Source organism: Tachypleus tridentatus, chromosome 13 (assembly GCF_004210375.1).
Source record: "Tachypleus tridentatus isolate NWPU-2018 chromosome 13, ASM421037v1, whole genome shotgun sequence".
In the NCBI taxonomy this organism is placed as follows: Eukaryota; Metazoa; Arthropoda; class Merostomata; order Xiphosura; family Limulidae; genus Tachypleus; species Tachypleus tridentatus.
The window spans coordinates 165721417-165741718 of record NC_134837.1 but is presented as its reverse complement, the minus strand read 5'-3'; the positions used below and the strand labels follow the sequence as shown (position 1 = coordinate 165741718).

The window sequence follows — 20302 nt, the reverse complement described above, 5'->3', positions numbered from 1 at the left end:
CTTACTCCTGACTCTTCTCTTTCGCTGGATCCTTAGGGTAGCGAAGTCGAAGGTTCTTTCTGATATCGTGTGATGCATTCATAGTGCGCATCTTAGAAAACTCTCCTCTGAGGATCAATGCCGTCTCTAAAGAAATAAAGTTAAAATGAGATACATTTCTTCAAGATTCTCCTATTACGAATGCACTGAAAGATTAAATTACAAACTTTCGATTGTTTTAGAAAATATGAAATTAAAGAAGGAAACGAAAATTTATCTTTTCGAGTAACTACATAATATATACCTTAGCAAACAATATTAAGCCTTATACATGAATCAGAAGCTTGGAATGTTAAATCAAATATATTGGCAAGTTCAGACCGACATCGAACGTCTTACTAGTGTAATAAATGATCATTGTACGAGTTCAATCCTTAATAATAGCACTGCAGAAGATACAAGCGGGGCGTTTTCCTACCGAAATCATTAATCAAACAAGATATGTACATTTAATATTCTTAAAAATAAATACATAAAATAAAACGATTAGCCATTGGGATAAAGTTAACAAATTTTATTGTTCAAATTTTGGATTTAAAGATATGAACGTATAAATGAGGCATTCAGTCAAAATATACAATGGTCGATTTAAATAAATATGGGTGAAGGCATTGTATTTGTAACCAACATCATACGGCATTAGTAGCTTCGTTGGACGGATATAAGACTAAAATAAGATTATTTCTACTTGTAAATTAGTGCCAGATGTGGCAATACACAGAGGATTAATTCGAAAGCACACCAGAACAAGAAATTACTGGAAAGAGAGAGAACTCTTCCCTCCTACATCATTCTGGAATTTAAAGTATCATGTTAACAAGTTAAAACACGTTTTTTTTCTTATTTTGTTTCATTAAAATGTAAAAATGATGGAAAGAAGCAGATTTGTATAATACAATTAACTTGTCTAGAAATAGCGAGAGATTACAGTGATAACGTGCAAGAACACTAAATCTGTGCTAGATTAGCTAACAGAGATATTATAACAAATTCCTTAAACTTTTATCACCAGGTGTCGTTGATTACAGGGACTAAAGCTAATTTCTTGTATTATTTGTTACAAAGCGTCAGTTAAGACCACCCTCACCCTTGGCGGAAATTGAAAGGAATGAACACACATGGGTTCGAAAAACTAACAGATCGGGGCGTCTGTTCAATATCATTGTCAGATGGACTACTTACGACAGGATTTTCTTTGCTAATTTTGTGATATAAAAATCACAGTGCGTAAAGTAATGGACTGTGAGCTTTTAAAAATATATGAAATTTATTTGAACCCAAGAGTTCTTGTGCACACAAAAATGCCACGTTTTTAAACATTCTAATTGGTATTAAGTACATTTGGAACTTCAGTTCAGTTTTGAGTTTTCTTTTCACGATATTTATCGATATTAATATATTTTTACAACTTAATGAAATTCATGAAAAGTTTCGAAAAATTCAGTAGAAGTTATTCGTGTCTAATTATACGCATGAACTCAGGAGTGTGGTATTTTAGTATAACAAGGGAACGTGAATCTGATATACAACTAAATACGTTGGCAAAACAAATAGCATTGTATGTTTGAATCAAATAGTCATTAACAGAAAAAAAACAAGATGCAGTACATACTCTAACCACAGTCTCTTATTATTCACACACGTCTCAGAATGTAACTAAGTCACGTGACTATCTACAATACTATATGTTACATACATAGCTGGTTGTTTTACAATGAAGAAAAGGGCTGTGAACTGTCGGCTTTGAGAGAAAGTCTCATTTAAAAAGAGAAAGAAAATAACACTGTTTGAAGAACGTGTCATGACACGTGTTATTTATTTGTTAGTTTTGAGTGTAACAGAACTGAAAACCGTAGGGTTCCACCAGTAACGAGAAAACTAATTTAAAGCATAATGAAAGCCACGGATGAATAGTTTAATTAAAAAGATATGTTTATATGGGAGGCTTTACCCTGGTTTATAAACATTTCTCTGTTATAAATTACCATGCTGTTCTAATGTAAGTTTTTTTTAACTCAGGTTTTATCTTGTCTACAAATGTTTGATTCTCAGTGTGATATTTTATGCAGACAAGTTGTCTCTGGTGGTATGTACTGCTGTGTAACTCATTAACCCAGACCTCATTATTCTTAGCTAATAATTATTTAAAATGGAATATATTAAAGTTTACCTTATTGTAATTTCATAGATGAAGTAATTTTTTTTCATCTAATTTGTACTTTAAATAGGTATCATTTATAATAACCCTAATATACTATCAGTTTTTATTCAAGTCACAACGTTGGTGGCTGTTCGGAGAATCAGCGAAATTCCAAAACCAGTTCTTGTCAGTGTAAAAACTTTTACTGTTAATTAGTTAAAGATCCTGAGAGGACGAAAGAAAGACTCATGGAACTTTGTTCATGTGTTAACAATCATTAAAATATTTAAATATAAGCGCCCTATTGAGTTTACGTAAAACTTAAGACCAAAACCCACTTCGAACAGAGGATCAAAGGTCTAACAAGAGAAGTAGAGGGTTAAGGTGTAAAATATTATGTGCACACTTGTATAACATGCTTGTAATTCAGGACATCACTTGTCTCTACTAGATGACCCCGACTTTACAGTGGTTTATTCTTCTGCCTTGTCATGAGGGGGGTCTTTATTATTCATATATTAAAATCTTCCCAAGTTCTTGAATTCTAAACGACTGGGTATTAGGTTATATAATTACTGCAGTACTAAGTCATCATATTCAAGATTTTAGTACAATAATATGTGAATGAACGCAATAAATACAGTAAATTTCCACACATAAAAGCGTCATTCGGAACTATACAATGTCCAAAAAAACTCTTGATTGTGTATATTAAACACATAGTGAAGTTTTCAATCATACTTACGCAGGCCCGACATGGCCAGGTGGTTAAGGCACTCGACTCTTAATCCGAGAGCCGCGGGTTCGAATCCCTGTCACACCAACCATGGTCGTCCTTTCAGCCGTGGGGACGTCATAAAGTTACGGTCAATCCCACTATTCGTTGGTAAAAGAGTAGCCCAAGAGTTGACGGTGAGTGTTGATGACTAGTTGCTTTCCCTCTAGTCTTACACTGCTAAATTAGGGACTGCTAGTGCAAATAGTTCTCGTGCATCTTTGCGCGAAATTCAAAACAAACCAAACCAATCACGACATCTGTGACAATGTTTAACAAAAATATATTTCAGGACGGCTGGTATGGGTATTAACACTTTTACTAATAAAACAGAGAACAACGTTTCGACCTTTTAGGTCATCTTCAGTTTAACATATTTTCTGCTTTATTAGTAAAAGTGTTAATAAAATCCATGCAAGCCGTCCTGAAATATATTTTTATTCAAGTGGGTTTCTCGTCATCACGAACGTTTAACAAAGCAATTCACGTATGTCAAGGACAGTTTTAACAATGTTTTACACAAAAGAAACACTATGTAGAGCAGACAATGCAACTTAGAATATTTTTGGCAATGATAAGGAAAAAAAATACATCATAAAACTCCATGAAAAATTCGAATTTTGAGAAAGGAGACAACACGAACAAAAGAGATGTCTATTTTTACAAAAATGAGTTTAAATTAACCTGTATTTCACAGATTCTTTACAGAAAAATGACGTTGATCATGTATTTTTGTTAACTAAGAACTATTTTTTATTCAGATTATGTATCACTTCAAACGATGTAATTTCTACGAATTAGTTTTCTTTTGGTTGTTTCTTGTCGTAAATATAAGGTAAACTGTTTATTTCTTTATGTTTCCACCCTTCTCGTTTCAGTACTAAAACAAACATCTGATAGACATAGTGCCCAATCATTAATCTTTTGGAAGACTTGAACACCAGCTTCATGTGCCTCTTAACTGTTCTGCCTTTGAAAGGAAACCTATCCGAAACTATAAATCAAGTTCTTCTCACTCACACGCATTATTCTGATAGTTTTGATCTTAACACTTTTTTCAACGTATTCGTACATTTCCTGCACTAAGGAAGCAGCTGGGCCAAAGCTGCATGGAACTTTCCAAATAAGATCTCACCTGATTTAGTGATCCATGTATCGAACTGCGTATTCGAAAACTTCGAGTTCGAGACGTGTTGCTGCCAACATTCTGTTGTTGGCATGTTATAAAAGTGATAATCAGTTCTGTATTCGGTTAAACGTATCCATTTCAGGTGACAGATGCCACCAACTGGTTGTCTTTCATTAGGTCTGCAGTTAAAAATTAAGGATGATTAGGTCTGAGCTATAGGAGTTTCTGACCGGCCATTTAGACCATTGTGTGCATTGTGTGTCATTCAGGTGAAGAATCTAGTGACTTCACCAAAATCTCGTAGAAGGTTATAATGGATTTTTTACTTGTAAGCTCAAATTTCATATAAGTTCAACAAAAACTCTTCATCACAGTTTATCAGAGTTTTTAGCAACAGTTGTAATTAATTCCTTGTTAGTTTCCAAACTGACAATTAAATCCTTTCTAAATTTTCATAACCAAAGTAACTTTACACTTCTTTGTCCTGTACCATTAATTAAGGCATCGGAGTCTTTTTTTTTTTTTTACTTAGGGGGGGTTTGAAAAATATTCTCAACAAAATCAGCAATTTCCAGCAGTTTAAGCTGAACTGTCATGGATACCTAGACAAACACAATTTATACAAGAGAGACTTTCTATCTTTGTCTCTGTGAATAGAATAAAGTAAAAACTTTCACAGTCAAAAGTAGTAGAAGCTATGATCCACATTTTTAGTATTTATTTAAAATTTAGCTGAAATGTAACCTGATTGACGAAGATTATTATTTCTTGTATTGTTACAATTTTAAACGAATCTTAAATGTTTGTTTCAAATCAAAAAATATTTTACGTTTTTTCACTCACGTCTTACCAAAATGATCCTTTCTTTCTATAAATATCAATTGTGAAAAAAGTGATATTCTGTTGGTACAGACCTAAAATGCTTGTTTTAGTCTAGAGAGGCATTTTTGTCTTTTTTATATTTTCTTCAACTGATCTTATGTTTGTACCGATCGCAATTGTTTGTTTTATTTTAGAAGTGGATTTTAGTCTTTTTTATTTCTTCCTAAACTAATTTTGTTTTTGCCTTCATATTTTCAACTTCTGTGCATTAAAATGTTTAAAAAACGTATGTGTATTTATGAAGTCTTAACGTTAAATAAGTGTTAAAATAAAAAAGTTAATGTAGCGAAGCAAATACAGAAGTGTTTTGTCTGCCTCCACTCCACAAAACTCTAATCTGGCTTTTTTTAAAAAAACCGTAACTGCAATTATCATTAAATTGTATTCTCACAGCTGTCATGTAAACAGTTGTGCAATGTAGTTTTCATATCCAGTTACATACATGTCGGCTTGACTAAAGAATTGGCGCGTACAGAGCACAAACAACGAATTAATTGTTTCTGGACTTCAAGTAATATAAAGTTTAATTGTTAAAACACTTTATCACAAGTATAGGATAAAGAAAAAAAAAAGAAAACATAATAGTTTCACTCTTTTTTTTTTTAAAGATTGGGTAATGTAACAATATGATCTGATTGTTTATCTACTTCTGGGTTTGACCTTAATTTTGGCTGAGATGAAAACAGGGAGGGAAGAAAAACTTATCTTGATATATCCAGGATATACTTTGACACTGGCATACTTGAAGAACTTTTAAAGTAACAGTAACCTAAATATATGTCGTATTTATAACATCCCGTTATATAATATTTTTAGATAAAAATACAAGCGTATCACTTCCACAGGCTCAACAATCAACTAACTATCCTTCTTTAGAAAAAAACATAAAACCTAATATATATGATCCCATCACATTTCTACGATTCGGTGTTGTTTTTCAAGGTATACAATACAATAAAATGATTAAGCTACACAAAAGAAACGAGTATAGTTACACTCGATAAAATGGTTACTAGTTTCTTAATGGAGTGCTTGTTACTAACAAAACCTATTTCAGTTTTAAATAAAAAAATGTTTAGATGAAGTTCTAGTCATTTTAAAATAACATGCCTATTAATTGCAAATATCGATTTATTAGTCGATTAAATATAATTCCGAGCCGGTGGATTTAACATAGTATAATGTTCAGGGACAACAAGAGACCCATTGGTCCATCTAGGCTGTCCCATCCTCTAAACTGAATTAAAACAATTTTAAAAACAACAATGTTAAACACAGCTCTTATTATTAATGTAATTATTAAGCTTTCTCTTAAATTTACTTCCTTCACAACATTTGAAGGCAATCAGTTTAAAAAGCCAACAACTCCGTTAGAAAAAAACAAAACTTTTTTAACTGAAGATGAATCCACCCTGCCTTAGTCCTACTATTCTCACCACTGAGTATAAAGAAAGATTATTCATCAACATTATACACTCATTCAATAATCTTAAACCCTCTCAATCAAATTTCCTTTAATCTCCTTTTCTCAAGAAAAAACAATTTCAGAGATCTCAACATATCCTCGTATGACAACCTGGATCTACGTCATTGATGTAAATTAAAAAGAAAAAAGGTCTTAAGTCTGAGTACTGAGATATGCTACTTGTGACATTAATCCAGTTTGACTGATCACCATGTACTACAGCTCTCTGCTTTCTTCCATCAAGTCATTGTCCTATCCATTTAGTCCACCTCTATAGAGATAATTCTTTTCACAAGCCTTTTATATAGCACTTTGTCAATTTGTTTTTTCTGAAAACCCAAATACACCAAATCTACACCCTTACCCTCATCTATGTAATTAGTAACCTTTTTAGATTTTTCCCATAGTGAAACCATGTTGATAACCAAATCAAATTATAAACTTTGTTAATGATTTTGCAATGCATCTTTCATCAAACTTTCCAAAATTTTTCCACAACTGATGTAAGACTAATAGTCCTATAGTAAGTTGGACAATTTTTATCATATCCATCGTCACACTAAAAATCGGGTTTTGATATCCGCGGTGGTCAGAGCTCAAATCGCCCACTTAGTAGCTTTGTACTTAACAACAAATAAACAATAAACGATGAAGGTCATTCTGCCATGAACACATTGGTTAAAATCCTCTGTTGCAAAAAGGAAATCAGTGATAATAACTGGAAAGTGTTGTATTCGTCAGTGGATAATAAATGTTCTTTGTATTTTTAAGTGAAACATTTTTGTCTCAACTAGTATGCTAAACATTCTTGGCTCGAAAAGGAAAAAGAAGGCAATCAATAATGAAAACTCTTAACTTTCTTGTATTGTCTCGGTTTCTTTATATAGTACGAAGATTCAACTTCGCTTATTTTGATCTCAGAAGATCACTATGTTATAACTTTCACAGTAGATGCATCTGTTGATCAAAAACTCGAAACTTATTGCACAAATTACATTCAAAACAATTAAAGATAAACCAAACGAAAACGCTTTTTAAGAGTAATTAAGATGAAATACGCTGTAAAACATAATTCAAATGATTTAACTACCGAATGTGTTAAGCCTTCTTTACTACAATTAATTAAGGTTCTAGCTTCTTTTGGACTACTGGTGTTCCTGTTCTCCATAAATACAACATTGAAAAGACAGCGTCTTACTTTGTTAATTCATCACTCTGCGATGTGTGAGTTTTTTGCTGTTTTTTTTTATTAGCAACATTTATACGTAATCATTCACAGTTTGTGAATGATGGAGGTCTGTCTGTTTACACACGTGTTAATCGTTTTCTTAGTATGTATAACGGGTCATTAACCCTAAGATATAAGCACCAGACAATTCGTATAACTTATTTTATATTTCTGATCATTATTTGATGAAGAAAGCTGTAATTTATACACAGGTAATTGACATTGGACCTTTGTTTTGCTTCAGAGACACAGTATAAGACACTTCAGGAACATATTAAACATATTAACCATTCGATCCTGTACAGCACATACATTCTCTTGAAGCTTGCAAATTATTAAAGCATTTTGAGTACCAACATATTGCTCACATCAGAACAACACTTACATGTACAAAAATCACTTTGCTTGCTTTTCAAGTTAACAAAGTACAACTATCCAGTCAAGAAATTGTTGAATTTTCACCCACATCCCTATAAATATTCACACATTGTTGTCAATTAGTTAAGAAGTGCATAATTTATTAATCTTCAGTACGTTAATGTCAGCACCAGAAGTATATCAGATGTTAGTCATTTACTAAACATTTAGTATGAGGATCCTTTGTTTCAGAATATTAGTGAAAAGTTACAAAAAGGCTGTCTGCGTAAAACTGTCCTTAATTTTGAGCTGATAAACCCAGGGGGAAATCAGTTAATAAATACCATTCATCGCCATCTCTTGGGCCACAAATCATCATATTCACAGTCCGAGAACTCTAAACACTAGTTTAAATTGGGTCCAAAGTACGAATAGTTCTTATTAGTGTTTTATCTGAAATACAATATTTTATTTTACACATTTGGAACATAAAATTTTTCACACATTTTCAACAATTTCTGTAGAAAGTTTATTTTGTTTGAAAATGTTCCTCAGTGGTTAAGTATCTTATGCTGAAACTAAATATAGTAAATTTCCACACATACATTAAAGTTCATTCGGAACTATACAATGTCCACAAAACTGTTGATTGTATATATTAAACACATGGTGAAGGTTTCAATTATACTTACGCAGGTGGTTAAGGCACTCGACTTGTAATATGAGGGTCGTGGGTTTGAATCCCCGTCGCACCAAACATGCTCGCCTTTTCAGCCGTGGGGGCGTTATAATGTGACGGTCAGTCCCACTATTCGATTGTAAAAGAGTAGCCCAAGAGTTGGCGGTGGGTGGTAATGACTAACTGCCTTCCCTTTAGTCTTACACTGTTAAATCAGGGATGACTAGAGCAGATAGCCCTCGAGTAGCTTAGCGCGAAATTCAAATTAAACCATATCTACGTGGGTATCATAGAAACTCGAACTTATTGCAGTCCACCTCGTAAAGTTATCTTTAACAATTCTACAAGGATGTAACCCCCTCTTCACTTCAGCACACTGCGTGGGAACAGGAAAAGGTTTTTCTTTCGGTTTTGCTGCGTCTCTAAACACTTTTTTTTTAGAGTTAATATAGACATATATTACTGCAGCCCAGCTGTCGAGCTCGGGAAACGCTAATAATACAGCACCATGACTAATATGAGCTGTGCTACACTAGATAGTATCCTCTATTTTTGTCCCCTGAAATGAAAATAAATAAAAAGCTGGAGATAAAAAACTATTTTTTTCGGAATCTGGAGATTCTTTCATTTTAATAAGTGTTACTGTTATATCGTGTGTTTTCTTGTTTCTCATAAAAGTATGTAATGCACACAGTTAAAAAAAATAGGAAATCTACAAATTATGTCGGCTGTAGGTTCAGAAACAGTCACTTTAAAGGCAGTTGTTGAGTAGAAGGAGAGCAGGCAGAGACCAGTCATCGCCGCTTATGCGACTACTCTGAACCAAGTAGCGGAACTGATTATCACACCTATATCTTGTACACATATTCGGCAGCATATCAAAAGTGGAATCTAGAATAATTCAATCCGCAGCCCAGCACGTTAACTGCTAGGTTCCAAATTTTTTTAAATTTATGAACACGAAAGTACGGAGGCATACCGCTGTGTCACTAAGGGTATAAGAAAGGAAGTTTCCATTAAGAAATGTTATGTTTCCTTTAAAGAGATTGCAGATCGTGTATACTTATTCAATTTAAGATGCTATTTATCTGAGGTAAATTGCCAGCATCCAGTGGGCGACACTTGTGATTTGAATTTTCTTGAAACTATCAGCCAGAAATTTCAACAGGAGTATATTGTTAGAGAAACTTAGCTGTCCCATTTGTATTTTTGCTTGTTGGCCCGGCATGGCCAAGCGTGTTAAGGCGTGCGACTCGTAATATGAGGGTCGCGGGTTCGCATCCCGGTTGCGCCAAACATGCTCGCCCTTTCAGCCGTGGGGGCGTTATAATGTGATGGTCAATCCCACTATTCGTTGGTAAAAGAGTAGCCCAAGTGTTAGCAGTGGGTGGTGATGACTAGCTGCCTTCCCTCTAGTCTTACACTGCTAAATTAGGGACGGCTAGCACAGATAGCCCTCGAGTAGCTTTGTGCGAAATTCCAAAAACCAAAAACAAACATTTTTGCTTGTTTGCTTATGTTTTTAGAATTGTTGTGCAAAGTTACATAATCCCTATCTAGGCATAACTATTTCTAATTTAGATCTGATAGACTATGAAGAAAACCGAATTTTGGGATTTGACTGCCACCCTTGTAGCACACACACGACTCTAAAATGTAGAGCTTGCTTTTTCGGCAATGAGACGCAGACCATGAGTTTCTGGATTCATAGTCGCGGTACGTTAACCGTTGAGCCAAGTCAAGCCAAATAGTTGTATAAGTGTTAAATATAGCGCATGCTTATAATTCATATGATAGTGGGATTAGGTACCAACTTTCAGGGAATGATCTAGCAAAATATAAATATTTCCATTAAAAAAAAAGCCTAGAATGGTAGATTCTTGTTACATTTCTACAGAGTAATTGTTCGTTTAACAAGTCAAAATTCAAACAAAGTGTGATTAAGTACAGAAAAAAAGTGCTAAATCAGTTGAATTCAAATGTCATCAAACTGTATGTAACACATACAACACTTCCCTCTTACGCCAGATGTTTAAGTTTGTGGTGGATTTTAATCGGTCAACGCCCTTGTTCATCATTTCCTCTTGTGTGGTTCACTCACGTACAACAATCACTCATCAGCCATCTTTACGTTAACCATAATTTATTGAGGGTCACTGTCAAAGTCGGTCCTTTGGAAATACTGAAACTAAATAACCCAGATATCTCATTCGACATAAGGTAATCTCTGTATATACGAGTTACACTATTATTTTTTAAATATTCACATTATTCTGTGTTGAGGATGAAATACATTTTTTCATGTTCATTGTTTCAGTAAACAACAGAAGTATGTCAAAAATTAATTCGTTGGTAAAAACTGGAGATGAATAAGGTTTTGGTTTGGTTTGAATTTCGCTCAAAGCTACTCGAGGACTATCTAATTCAGCAGTGTAAGACTAGAGGGAAGGCAGCTAGTCATCACCACCTACCGCCAACTCTTGTGATACTCTTATACCAATGAATAGTGAGATTGACCGTCCATTATAACACCCTCACGGCTGAAAGGGCGAGCATGTTTGATGTGACGAGAATTCAAACACGCTACCCTCGGATTACGAGTCGAGTATCTTAACCAGCTGGCCATGCCGGGCCAAGGTAACGAAAAATTGGATGAAAGGAAACTGGAGTATATAGTTTTACGAGTAATGACTGTTAAGCGTGCTAACATAGGCAAAACTGTAGCAGGTTCATAAAAGAACGTGACTTACACGATATTTTCCAAGTACATCACAAAAGATTAGTGTCTGCAAATTCCAGTTTATTTGATGGTATGTTGAAGCACTGTAAACTCACTGGAACAGGTTAAAATCAAATAACTTTAATTCAGTAACTAAAGGACTTGCTTAGATATATCATTACATTATAACATTTATCTCACATGGTGGGCATTATAAAATTGTACAAAAAACAAAATGCTATAAAATAATCGATAAGTATGTCTCACAGAAAACGAATACATTTTTACGCATAGCCATGTTTTAAACAAAACGTGAGCATTCCTATATATATACTTTTACTTCCTGTGAAAGGAACAATTTAATCTGGAACAATTCACATACATAGACACACCCTGCAGTAAGAACGAACAAATATCACTCAGGAAATGTCTGTTCACTAAGACGCTGCTTTTAATTAGAACCGTCAGACGTAGACCCTTTTCTCAGAGTGATTACCGATAGGAAATTCATGCTTTCACATGTGTACTGACTGCATTTGTAACCTAGAAACATCTTCCAGGAAAAATATCCATTTGTCTTATATCGTGGCTCACGTGATAACAAACATATATTTCAAACTAGTCTTTGAAATTCGCATACTTGTTATTTAAGGTAGAAATGGAATCGACAGCTACATTATAAGACCATAAAGACAATAGGCTTGTAAAGATTTGTTTGTATAAAATTAAATAGGTTTCGCTCAACCTAGAAGTAAAGTATGTGCGTGTCTTTCTTATAGCAAAGCCACATCGGGATATCTGCTGTGTTCACTAAGAGAATTGAACCCCTAATTTTAGTGTTGTTAATCTAGAGACTCAACGCTCTTCCAGCAGGGGGCGCCAGTAGTAAAGAGAATGAAACAAAATTTTTGTCAAAATAAAATATACAGTATTTTATTTAATTATACTATATAACTGTATGTGAATAAGTCTGCCTGTGGCAAAAAAGGCACATAACGTTTAAGACAAACACAGAGTAGGAACCATACGGCGATCTTCATTACGCCAAATTACGTACGTGGTCAGAAAAGTACCATTATCAAACAGGAACACCAGTTTTCCACAACTTTCTCTTCATCACTAAGCGCCAGAAAATTAACAAAACTGACTTTTAATGAAGCATTTAACCTATCAGCTAAATATGAAAAAAAAATCTAACAAATCAGCCTATCATAAAAACGTACACTTCTGTGGTCAAATCTACAGATACATTCACATGGAAAATAGACCATTTAATAAGGAATACATAAAAACAGGTGTACAATAAAGCTTATACCAAAGAATTCAGACTGCCACAAAGAATTGTTAATCTGTGGAATAGCTATAAATTTATTGGAATAAGGTACTTATAAAATCCACAGAGCCACATAATAAAATCTTGAAATTCACCACACCAGAAAAAGGCGTGTCTTTTATTCTTATACATTAAAACATTGAAACTTTATATGGAAGAAATAAATCTTTCACTTTTGTAAGTTTTACATTGTAAAACAATGATTGTGTGTCCGAATTACAAAATATTCATGACAACGATGAAACCGTACTTTTGATTTTGTCACTTTTTTGGTGCAAATAAAAAGCTATGCCACTTAGGCATAGGACTAAGGTAACAAATAGGAGGTATGCTATCCTATTTCACAGTGATATCTTTTAACATCAAAAGAAAATAATACAAACTCTTTCTTTTGTCAGTGTTTTGCCAAAATTTGTAAAATGAAAGGAACATTTGACCACATGTGAAATAACTTTCTCAAAGAAGTCCAACACAAACAGTCTTAAAATGTATTTTAAATGACCAATTTAAAAATTAATAGTTTATCAGTAACTTAAAAACCAGTTAGTTTTGCTATCATAAGTGCGGTTCTTTCTTATGTGATCTGATGTATGTAGTTCTAAAACACCAGAGTCTCTCAATAAGTTATATTACCACACCTCTCTCTCAAAGATAAGTAACTCCAGACCCAATGCCTTTGAATAATCGATAGTATTAAGTGAGAAAACTGAAAATACGAGGAACTACATGATCAAAATCATTGTCTTTTGTACCAAATGTTGACGTTAAAAATACTGTATAAATTGTTTTTTGTGATAAGTTCAACTAACCACCCCAACGTTTAATGTCATAACCTATGTCATAACTGTATCTTTCTAGAAGAGATCCTGGGCACGATATAAACACCTCTTTAAATTTATACCGTCCATTCAGTAGTAGGGCATGCATACATCGTATATAATATATGCAATAGCAACCAATATGTTGACATTCATGCCCTTGGTAGCTAGCTACACCATTAACTATAAGACCTTCTATTGTATCAATATTTACGTGTCAAGAAACGCAACTTACCAATATATGAATAGTAATTCCACTTTGATTCACACAACTAAGATTACTTTTGATCTTGTTTACATTAATGTATAATCACACACAAACGCATTAATTGCAACTACAGAGGAATAATAAGAATACAGTTATTATACACACAAGTTATTGACAAATGCGATAAAATAAACATTGGAAATGTACAATAAAACTAAGGTTTTTCCATTGCAATTAAAAACGTCAAGATTATATCTATGTCACTTAAAATACAATCCTTTATCTCTATGCTATTCATGCATGAAGACATGCTATTACATGTAAACACGATTTAAATATCAAATATAGTTATGAACAAGAGTTTTAGATTATTTCACAAGTAAATAATTAAAATGGTTCTCATAATATTTTTACGTGAGTTCTTAGAGAAGCAAGGATTACAAGGTAATTTAACTATCAGGTGTTTTATACAGTCTAGTTATCGTAATTTGCCTATACAGAGTTTTTTACTAGGTGTTTCATCTATGAAAATGACAATTTAGTTAATAAGAGCATGTTAGTCTCACAAAATATTGTGATTAAAATGTTCATTCATTATATATAGTTTTGAAAGTAAAGAACACAAACTTCTTTTGGCCTTAAAATATCACAGCCTTTGCTATAAAATACTATCACCAACGAGTGGATCTTAGACCACATCTGCAAAATCGCCATATAACTCCATTTTATAGCTCAGTACACAAGGCATGCCATGTTTTTTTATTCTTAAAGTCAAAATGTCAAATTAATACTTCATTTAATAAATCCTTCAGTTCTCAACTCTGTTATAACAGCTAATAAATATGAAGCTCTCATTCATACCTATTTGGAGGTTAATTTCAGCATCATGTCTGACTTTCTGGAAACGTGAACTGTTCTTATTCTGAATCTTGATATGGTTCATCATAAACTACATATTACTAGTTTTCCACCTCATTAATCAAAATGAGATTACCATAGACAGAATTTTCATCAAAATTTAAGTCATTCTGACTTCTGATGAATTCAGTCTCTCAATTATTTGTCTATAACATATCACTTCAGGTTATTCATATATCTGTACCAGTGCCAGAGGACACATTGGTTTATGAGGTATTCACCAATCAAAGAAGATCATACTTCATCATAGTGTACAGGATGCAATGCCCAAATCAAATAAGAAACCTTCATTTTGACCTCTCAAGTTTCCTATTTGTTATTCATGGTAGAAATTCTAAAGTGTGGTTTTTACTACCAATGCTGTTTGATTTTACTGTTAAAACAGTGATTCTAACCACCAGATTGTGTTGTGGATTAATACCTTCCACAAATGGATAAACTCTTTACTGGAAAGACAATCCACTTACATTAGTATGCTGTTACTCCAGGTAAAGTTGTACAAATAAGTTGCACTCCTGCAGTGTTTGGTTCAACATAATCATATATTCGAAATTAATGGAATTCACAATCCACTTCAGTGATGCATGACCTACTCTAGTAATTAAGGTCTTACCATACAAGTAGTAGTAGTAGTGGTGGAATTTAAAAATTACTTTGACATCAAACAGTTCTTTCTTTATTTTACAATTTGTATATACAGTTATTGTTCACACCTTTCTGCATCTCAAATAATGTTGCTCCAGTCTTACTATTACTGGCAGCATATTCAGGATTAATGAATGGCATTAACTGAAAATATCAACACTATAATTTCAAATAAAGCCAAGACTATCTTTGGTCAAAAGCAGACAATGATGCAACTATGTAATAGACACTGACCTCAAAATGTGGATATCAGAATGCTATGGCTAGAGAACTGCAGACTCCTTTTTTTGTTAACCCTAGGCCAAGAACAGTTCTTACCCACTGCAGTCTTCAGCATGATTAGTGTAATTTCTGCCCTTGTCTACTACTTGACCAAGAAAATCAAAATTTATATACTTAGCTGAAACATCACTCTGTTTTTTCAGAACATCGCATTGTTCTCTACATAACTGAAATATCATCCTCATTGTAAACTTTGTAGTATAAGACCAAACACTATGACATGAAATTCATACAGCAATTTTTCAAGTGCTAAAAACTCTCTTAAGTCTGTTTTCATTATGTAATTCAACTTGCCTAAAGTCAGATGCAAAATCTAGGGTGCAAAACCAGTGAGATATTCCCATGCATCTACAGATTTATCATTGTGTGGTAACAGAATGTATTTATGTACATTATAATGTTAACCAACCTGAAGTCAGAAGGACTTTAGTGTCACTTATATTTTCTTTATTATCCTAACTGAAAGCACACAAGTCTGATGGTTGAGTCATTTCGTTCTTCAAAATCTGCTATATTACAGTACTGGAAAATTCCCTGGTGCTTGAAGTAGCTCTTGTGATGGTTAGTTTACTGGATGTGCATCACCTGTGACTGTGTATCCAGATAACCATATGGTCCTACAAACACATCAACAACGTTTGTGGAAAAAATATTCCTTAGTTTCCCTGCATATTGCACAAGAGCAGCTTTGCTCCTGTGATGAAAATATGGTATTTCATATGTTTTTCTATCACTGCAAACAATTAGCCCCATAGAAAGAACACTTGTATAACAATTTGGCTGTCCAGTAGACCACACAAACTTATAACTTCTGTAGTAGGTCTATTCTTTAAAATATAATGCTGAACTAAAGTTACAGAAAACAAATTTCATTCAGTGACAAATTGCATGAACAACTAGATAGAATTGTACTTTCCTATGTATCTGAAAGGACCAGCATATACCAAAATCAAAAACTTTGATTCTGTTGACCATCTTGCACTTAGTTGGGAATCATGTCTCATAAGTAGAGTAATTGTGATTATACATTAGTATCACTGATGTATCTGCTGGGAAAGAAGTTTCCATTTTGCAAAATGTAAAGAAAAAATAATTTATAATTTTCTCTCAGACTATTAAAAGAACTGGAGATGTACAAAAAACTGTATCATAGTATTTTTGGGTTGTCTAATCTTCACAAGTGGTATATTAAACTCTCACTTGCAAACCTTGTTAAATCAATATTCTCTTCCACTATTTATTTTCAACTTATTTTTAAGAGAGATCCTTTAAAGTAGCCATATTTTTAATATGTGATTCCTGTGTTTAAGGGCCGTGCTGTCGATGCAACTTATGCTCCACTTTTGATGCATGAAAACTTGTTTTGAATCCCTTACTATTAAATATGTGTTTTATGTTTCATGTAATCAATTCACCTTTTAGAACCTTATTTTTTATGTAAAGATTTTCACCTTTTATTTATCCATAAAATTCTAAGATTTTATGTGTTATGGATTCAACTTACCTTTGAGAACTTTACAATCACAAAATCTTTCTTCTCATTTGTTACATAGATAAAAGTAACTTAAGGACCTTGTCACCATGGCATCTTCCTTCATATTAAATGTTCAACTTACCTTTGAGAGCCTTTTGACTGCGGTTGGTGTTTTCACAACTGGTTCCAGCACAGCCCCGTTTTTGAGAAAGTTCTGGACACTGCTCTCCTCCGTTCTGAGGACTCTTCAAAACAAAGCGTTGTCTAGTCATCATTCCTGGTCCACAATCGGCGTCACATTTGGACCATGAGCCCCAGTCAGACACTTCACAATTGACCACTGTCTCAAAACCAATAAATAATCGTCAGACATTAAGTCAGAATACAGTATATGTGTAAGTTACAAGTTAGTGGGTGTTTTTTTGAACAGAAAATATATTGTTTTCTTCATGGCAATTGGCTTAACATTTTATTGTAAGTTATTTTTTCGTTGCTTTGTTTATTGATTAGGTGTAAATTATATACACTTTTATATACAATAATAATTTATTATACGAACCTAATTTCAAGCAAAAAACAAATATATCCACAAGTGGATAAGAAGAGTCACTGTAGAGAGAATATTTTTATCTGAAGTGATTTTTTTATCTAAATGAACTATTTACTTTATACGAAATTCTGAAGATTTAGATAAAACTTACAGCCTACTGTTTAGACCTTTATTAACAGGCTGACCGTCCAGTAGTTCAATATTATTAACTTATTATCATTAACATTTATTTAGTCATTAGGATATAAAAACCTGACTGTTTTTGTTTTTTTAACACAATTTTCAAGTTTTGTTTTTCATCAGGCGATTATGGAAACTATTTGTAAGATCTTTGTAACTACCATTATTATAAAATACAATAATATTTGTTGTGATTATGCTTCTCAGTTAACTTATAATCTTCAAACCAAATAAAATAAAACATTAGTTTCATTCTAGAACTTTGAGAAACATTTCTAGGATGCATGCATGCATGATCTGGCCATGGGGAAACAAGACGTAATACCTTATAAGAATGCAAATATTAAATTTCGTAAGATCGTTTTCAAATAAGTAGGAAATAGAACAAAAGAAATTTAAGAACCTATTCAGCTGATGAGTTTTGACAACGAACAAAATGATTACTGGACAGTGCCTTGCGGTAGGAAAAGTGTAATTCTTTTTTACACGATTCCGGTTTAAATCTGTAACGAACTGTTTGTTAATATTTAAGCACAAAGCGACGTAATGATATATTTGTGCTACGCCCGCTACAGGTATTGAAACCTGGATTCTAGTGTTGCGGGTCCGCAGATATACCGCTGTACCACTGAGTACCGTAATGACCTGACTGTGATGGTTATGTACGTGGGGGAAAGGGACGACAACACAAACACTGCAGTGTAATGTGTTTTTAGACCAACTGTTTTTAATATTTTCACACGTAGAACGTATGGTATAAATTAACAAATTAAATATAGGTTGACCTGGCATGCAAGGAAAAACATGTTCGAAAGAATCTTGACACTGAGCGATGACGTATCAAATGTCATGGCGAACAAACACATCGCATCGAAAAGATCGGTTTGTCTTGTTTTGAATTTAGCATAAAGCTACACGAGAGCTATCTGCGCTGACTGTCTCTAATATAGTAGTTTTAGACTAGAGGAAAGAGAATTAGTCATCACCATCCACCCGCCAACTTTTGATCTACTCTTTTATTAACGAATTAATGGGATTACCCGTAACATTATAAGGCCTCCACAGCTAAAAGAAAGGTGAAAGGGATTCGAACGAGAAGGTGGATTCAGTTTTGGAAATTACAAGCGAAATAATATTTTATGTGCACGAACATACCTCAACATACAGTTTAACTAATGTGAATATATATAACGCTATAACACAATTTGTTTTAAATATGAATTGGAATATTAACCATCATAAGCAACTTGGTGTGTATTACTGCTGCTTTATCAGAAATGACAAGTCTTTATTGTGCTCCAAGCTGTGTTGAGCAAGGATTTGCCGAAGTCTAGTTTTTCGTTATCGCAAAGTTTGCAAAGTTTGTTTGCTTGTTTTTGAATTTCACGCAAAGCTACTCGAGAGCTATCTGCGCTAGCCGTCCCTAATTTAGCAGTGTAAGACTAGAGGAAAGGCAGCTAGTCATTACCAGACACCGCCAACTCTTGGGCTACTCTTTTACCAACGAATAGTGGGATTGGCCGTCACATTATAACGTACCCATGGCTGAAAAGGCGAGAATGTTTGGTGCGACGGGGATGCGAACTCGCGACCCTCAGATTACGAGTTGCACGCCTTAACCCACCTGGCCATGCCGGACAAAAGTTTGCAAAAGCTGCAAGTTCCGAAATAAATTTACAAAATACCATACATATTTCGTGCCAGCTAATTTGCCAACATAATGAACTATGTCCTCCCAAGCTAAAAAAAAAAGGGTGAAAAAATGTTCTAAAATTTTCTCTTGTTTTATAGTAGTATCTTTACAAAACAGTCTTAGTAATTTTGCAAAATTCATTTAATTGTGTGAAGTTTTTGCAAAAATCGTTTATCTTCAGTAAGACTTACAGAATATAAATAACAGCTGGATTCATCTTAACATATTAGTTATTGATATGATTTTGTTTGATTTTCCTGCTCGGCATCTTACCAACTGCAACAACGTAAGATGTTAAACACAAAGCTACGCAACGGGCAATCTGTATTCTGCCCATCACGGTTACAAAACCCAGTTTCTAGCCCTGTAAGCCAGCAGTTATACTGCTAAACAGATGGACGATAGAATTAGCGTGATTCCGAATACAAACTTTAGGATATTGGCCCCTCTAGTTGTGTTTACTTTTGAAGTAATTTATTGTATCGGTTTAGAAATGTCTTTTGCCAATAAAATAAATGGGTAAAATGAATGGTAGTTATTGACGAATTTGTGTTTTATGTACTGACAAAGATAGTTATCCAAGTTAACAAAGGATAGTTAAATGACAAAACTACTGGTATAAAACAATGCTAACTTTCTCACTTCATATCATTTTAATGTGAATCAAGCATCTGAAGGCTTTATGTTATGTGAAATAAAATTAAACAAATAATCAATCACAGATTTAGGCTAGGACCAGTGTTGGGATAAAGATCGAAGTGTCTTAGTTCGAAACATTATACAGATAA

At 33.6% G+C, this 20302-nt stretch overlaps 1 pseudogene across 1 annotated transcript in view; it reads right to left on the bottom strand.

Moving 5' to 3' along the window:
* Positions 1–20302, bottom strand: part of LOC143237727 (somatomedin-B and thrombospondin type-1 domain-containing protein-like) — a 32628-nt pseudogene that overhangs the window by 4781 nt on the left and 7545 nt on the right. Inside the window, exons 2-3 of the transcript XR_013020212.1 lie at positions 17234–17431; positions 6–126 (exon numbers count right to left, since the gene is read on the bottom strand). The product of XR_013020212.1 is annotated as a somatomedin-B and thrombospondin type-1 domain-containing protein-like (transcript). The remainder of the gene's footprint in view (positions 1–5; positions 127–17233; positions 17432–20302) is intronic.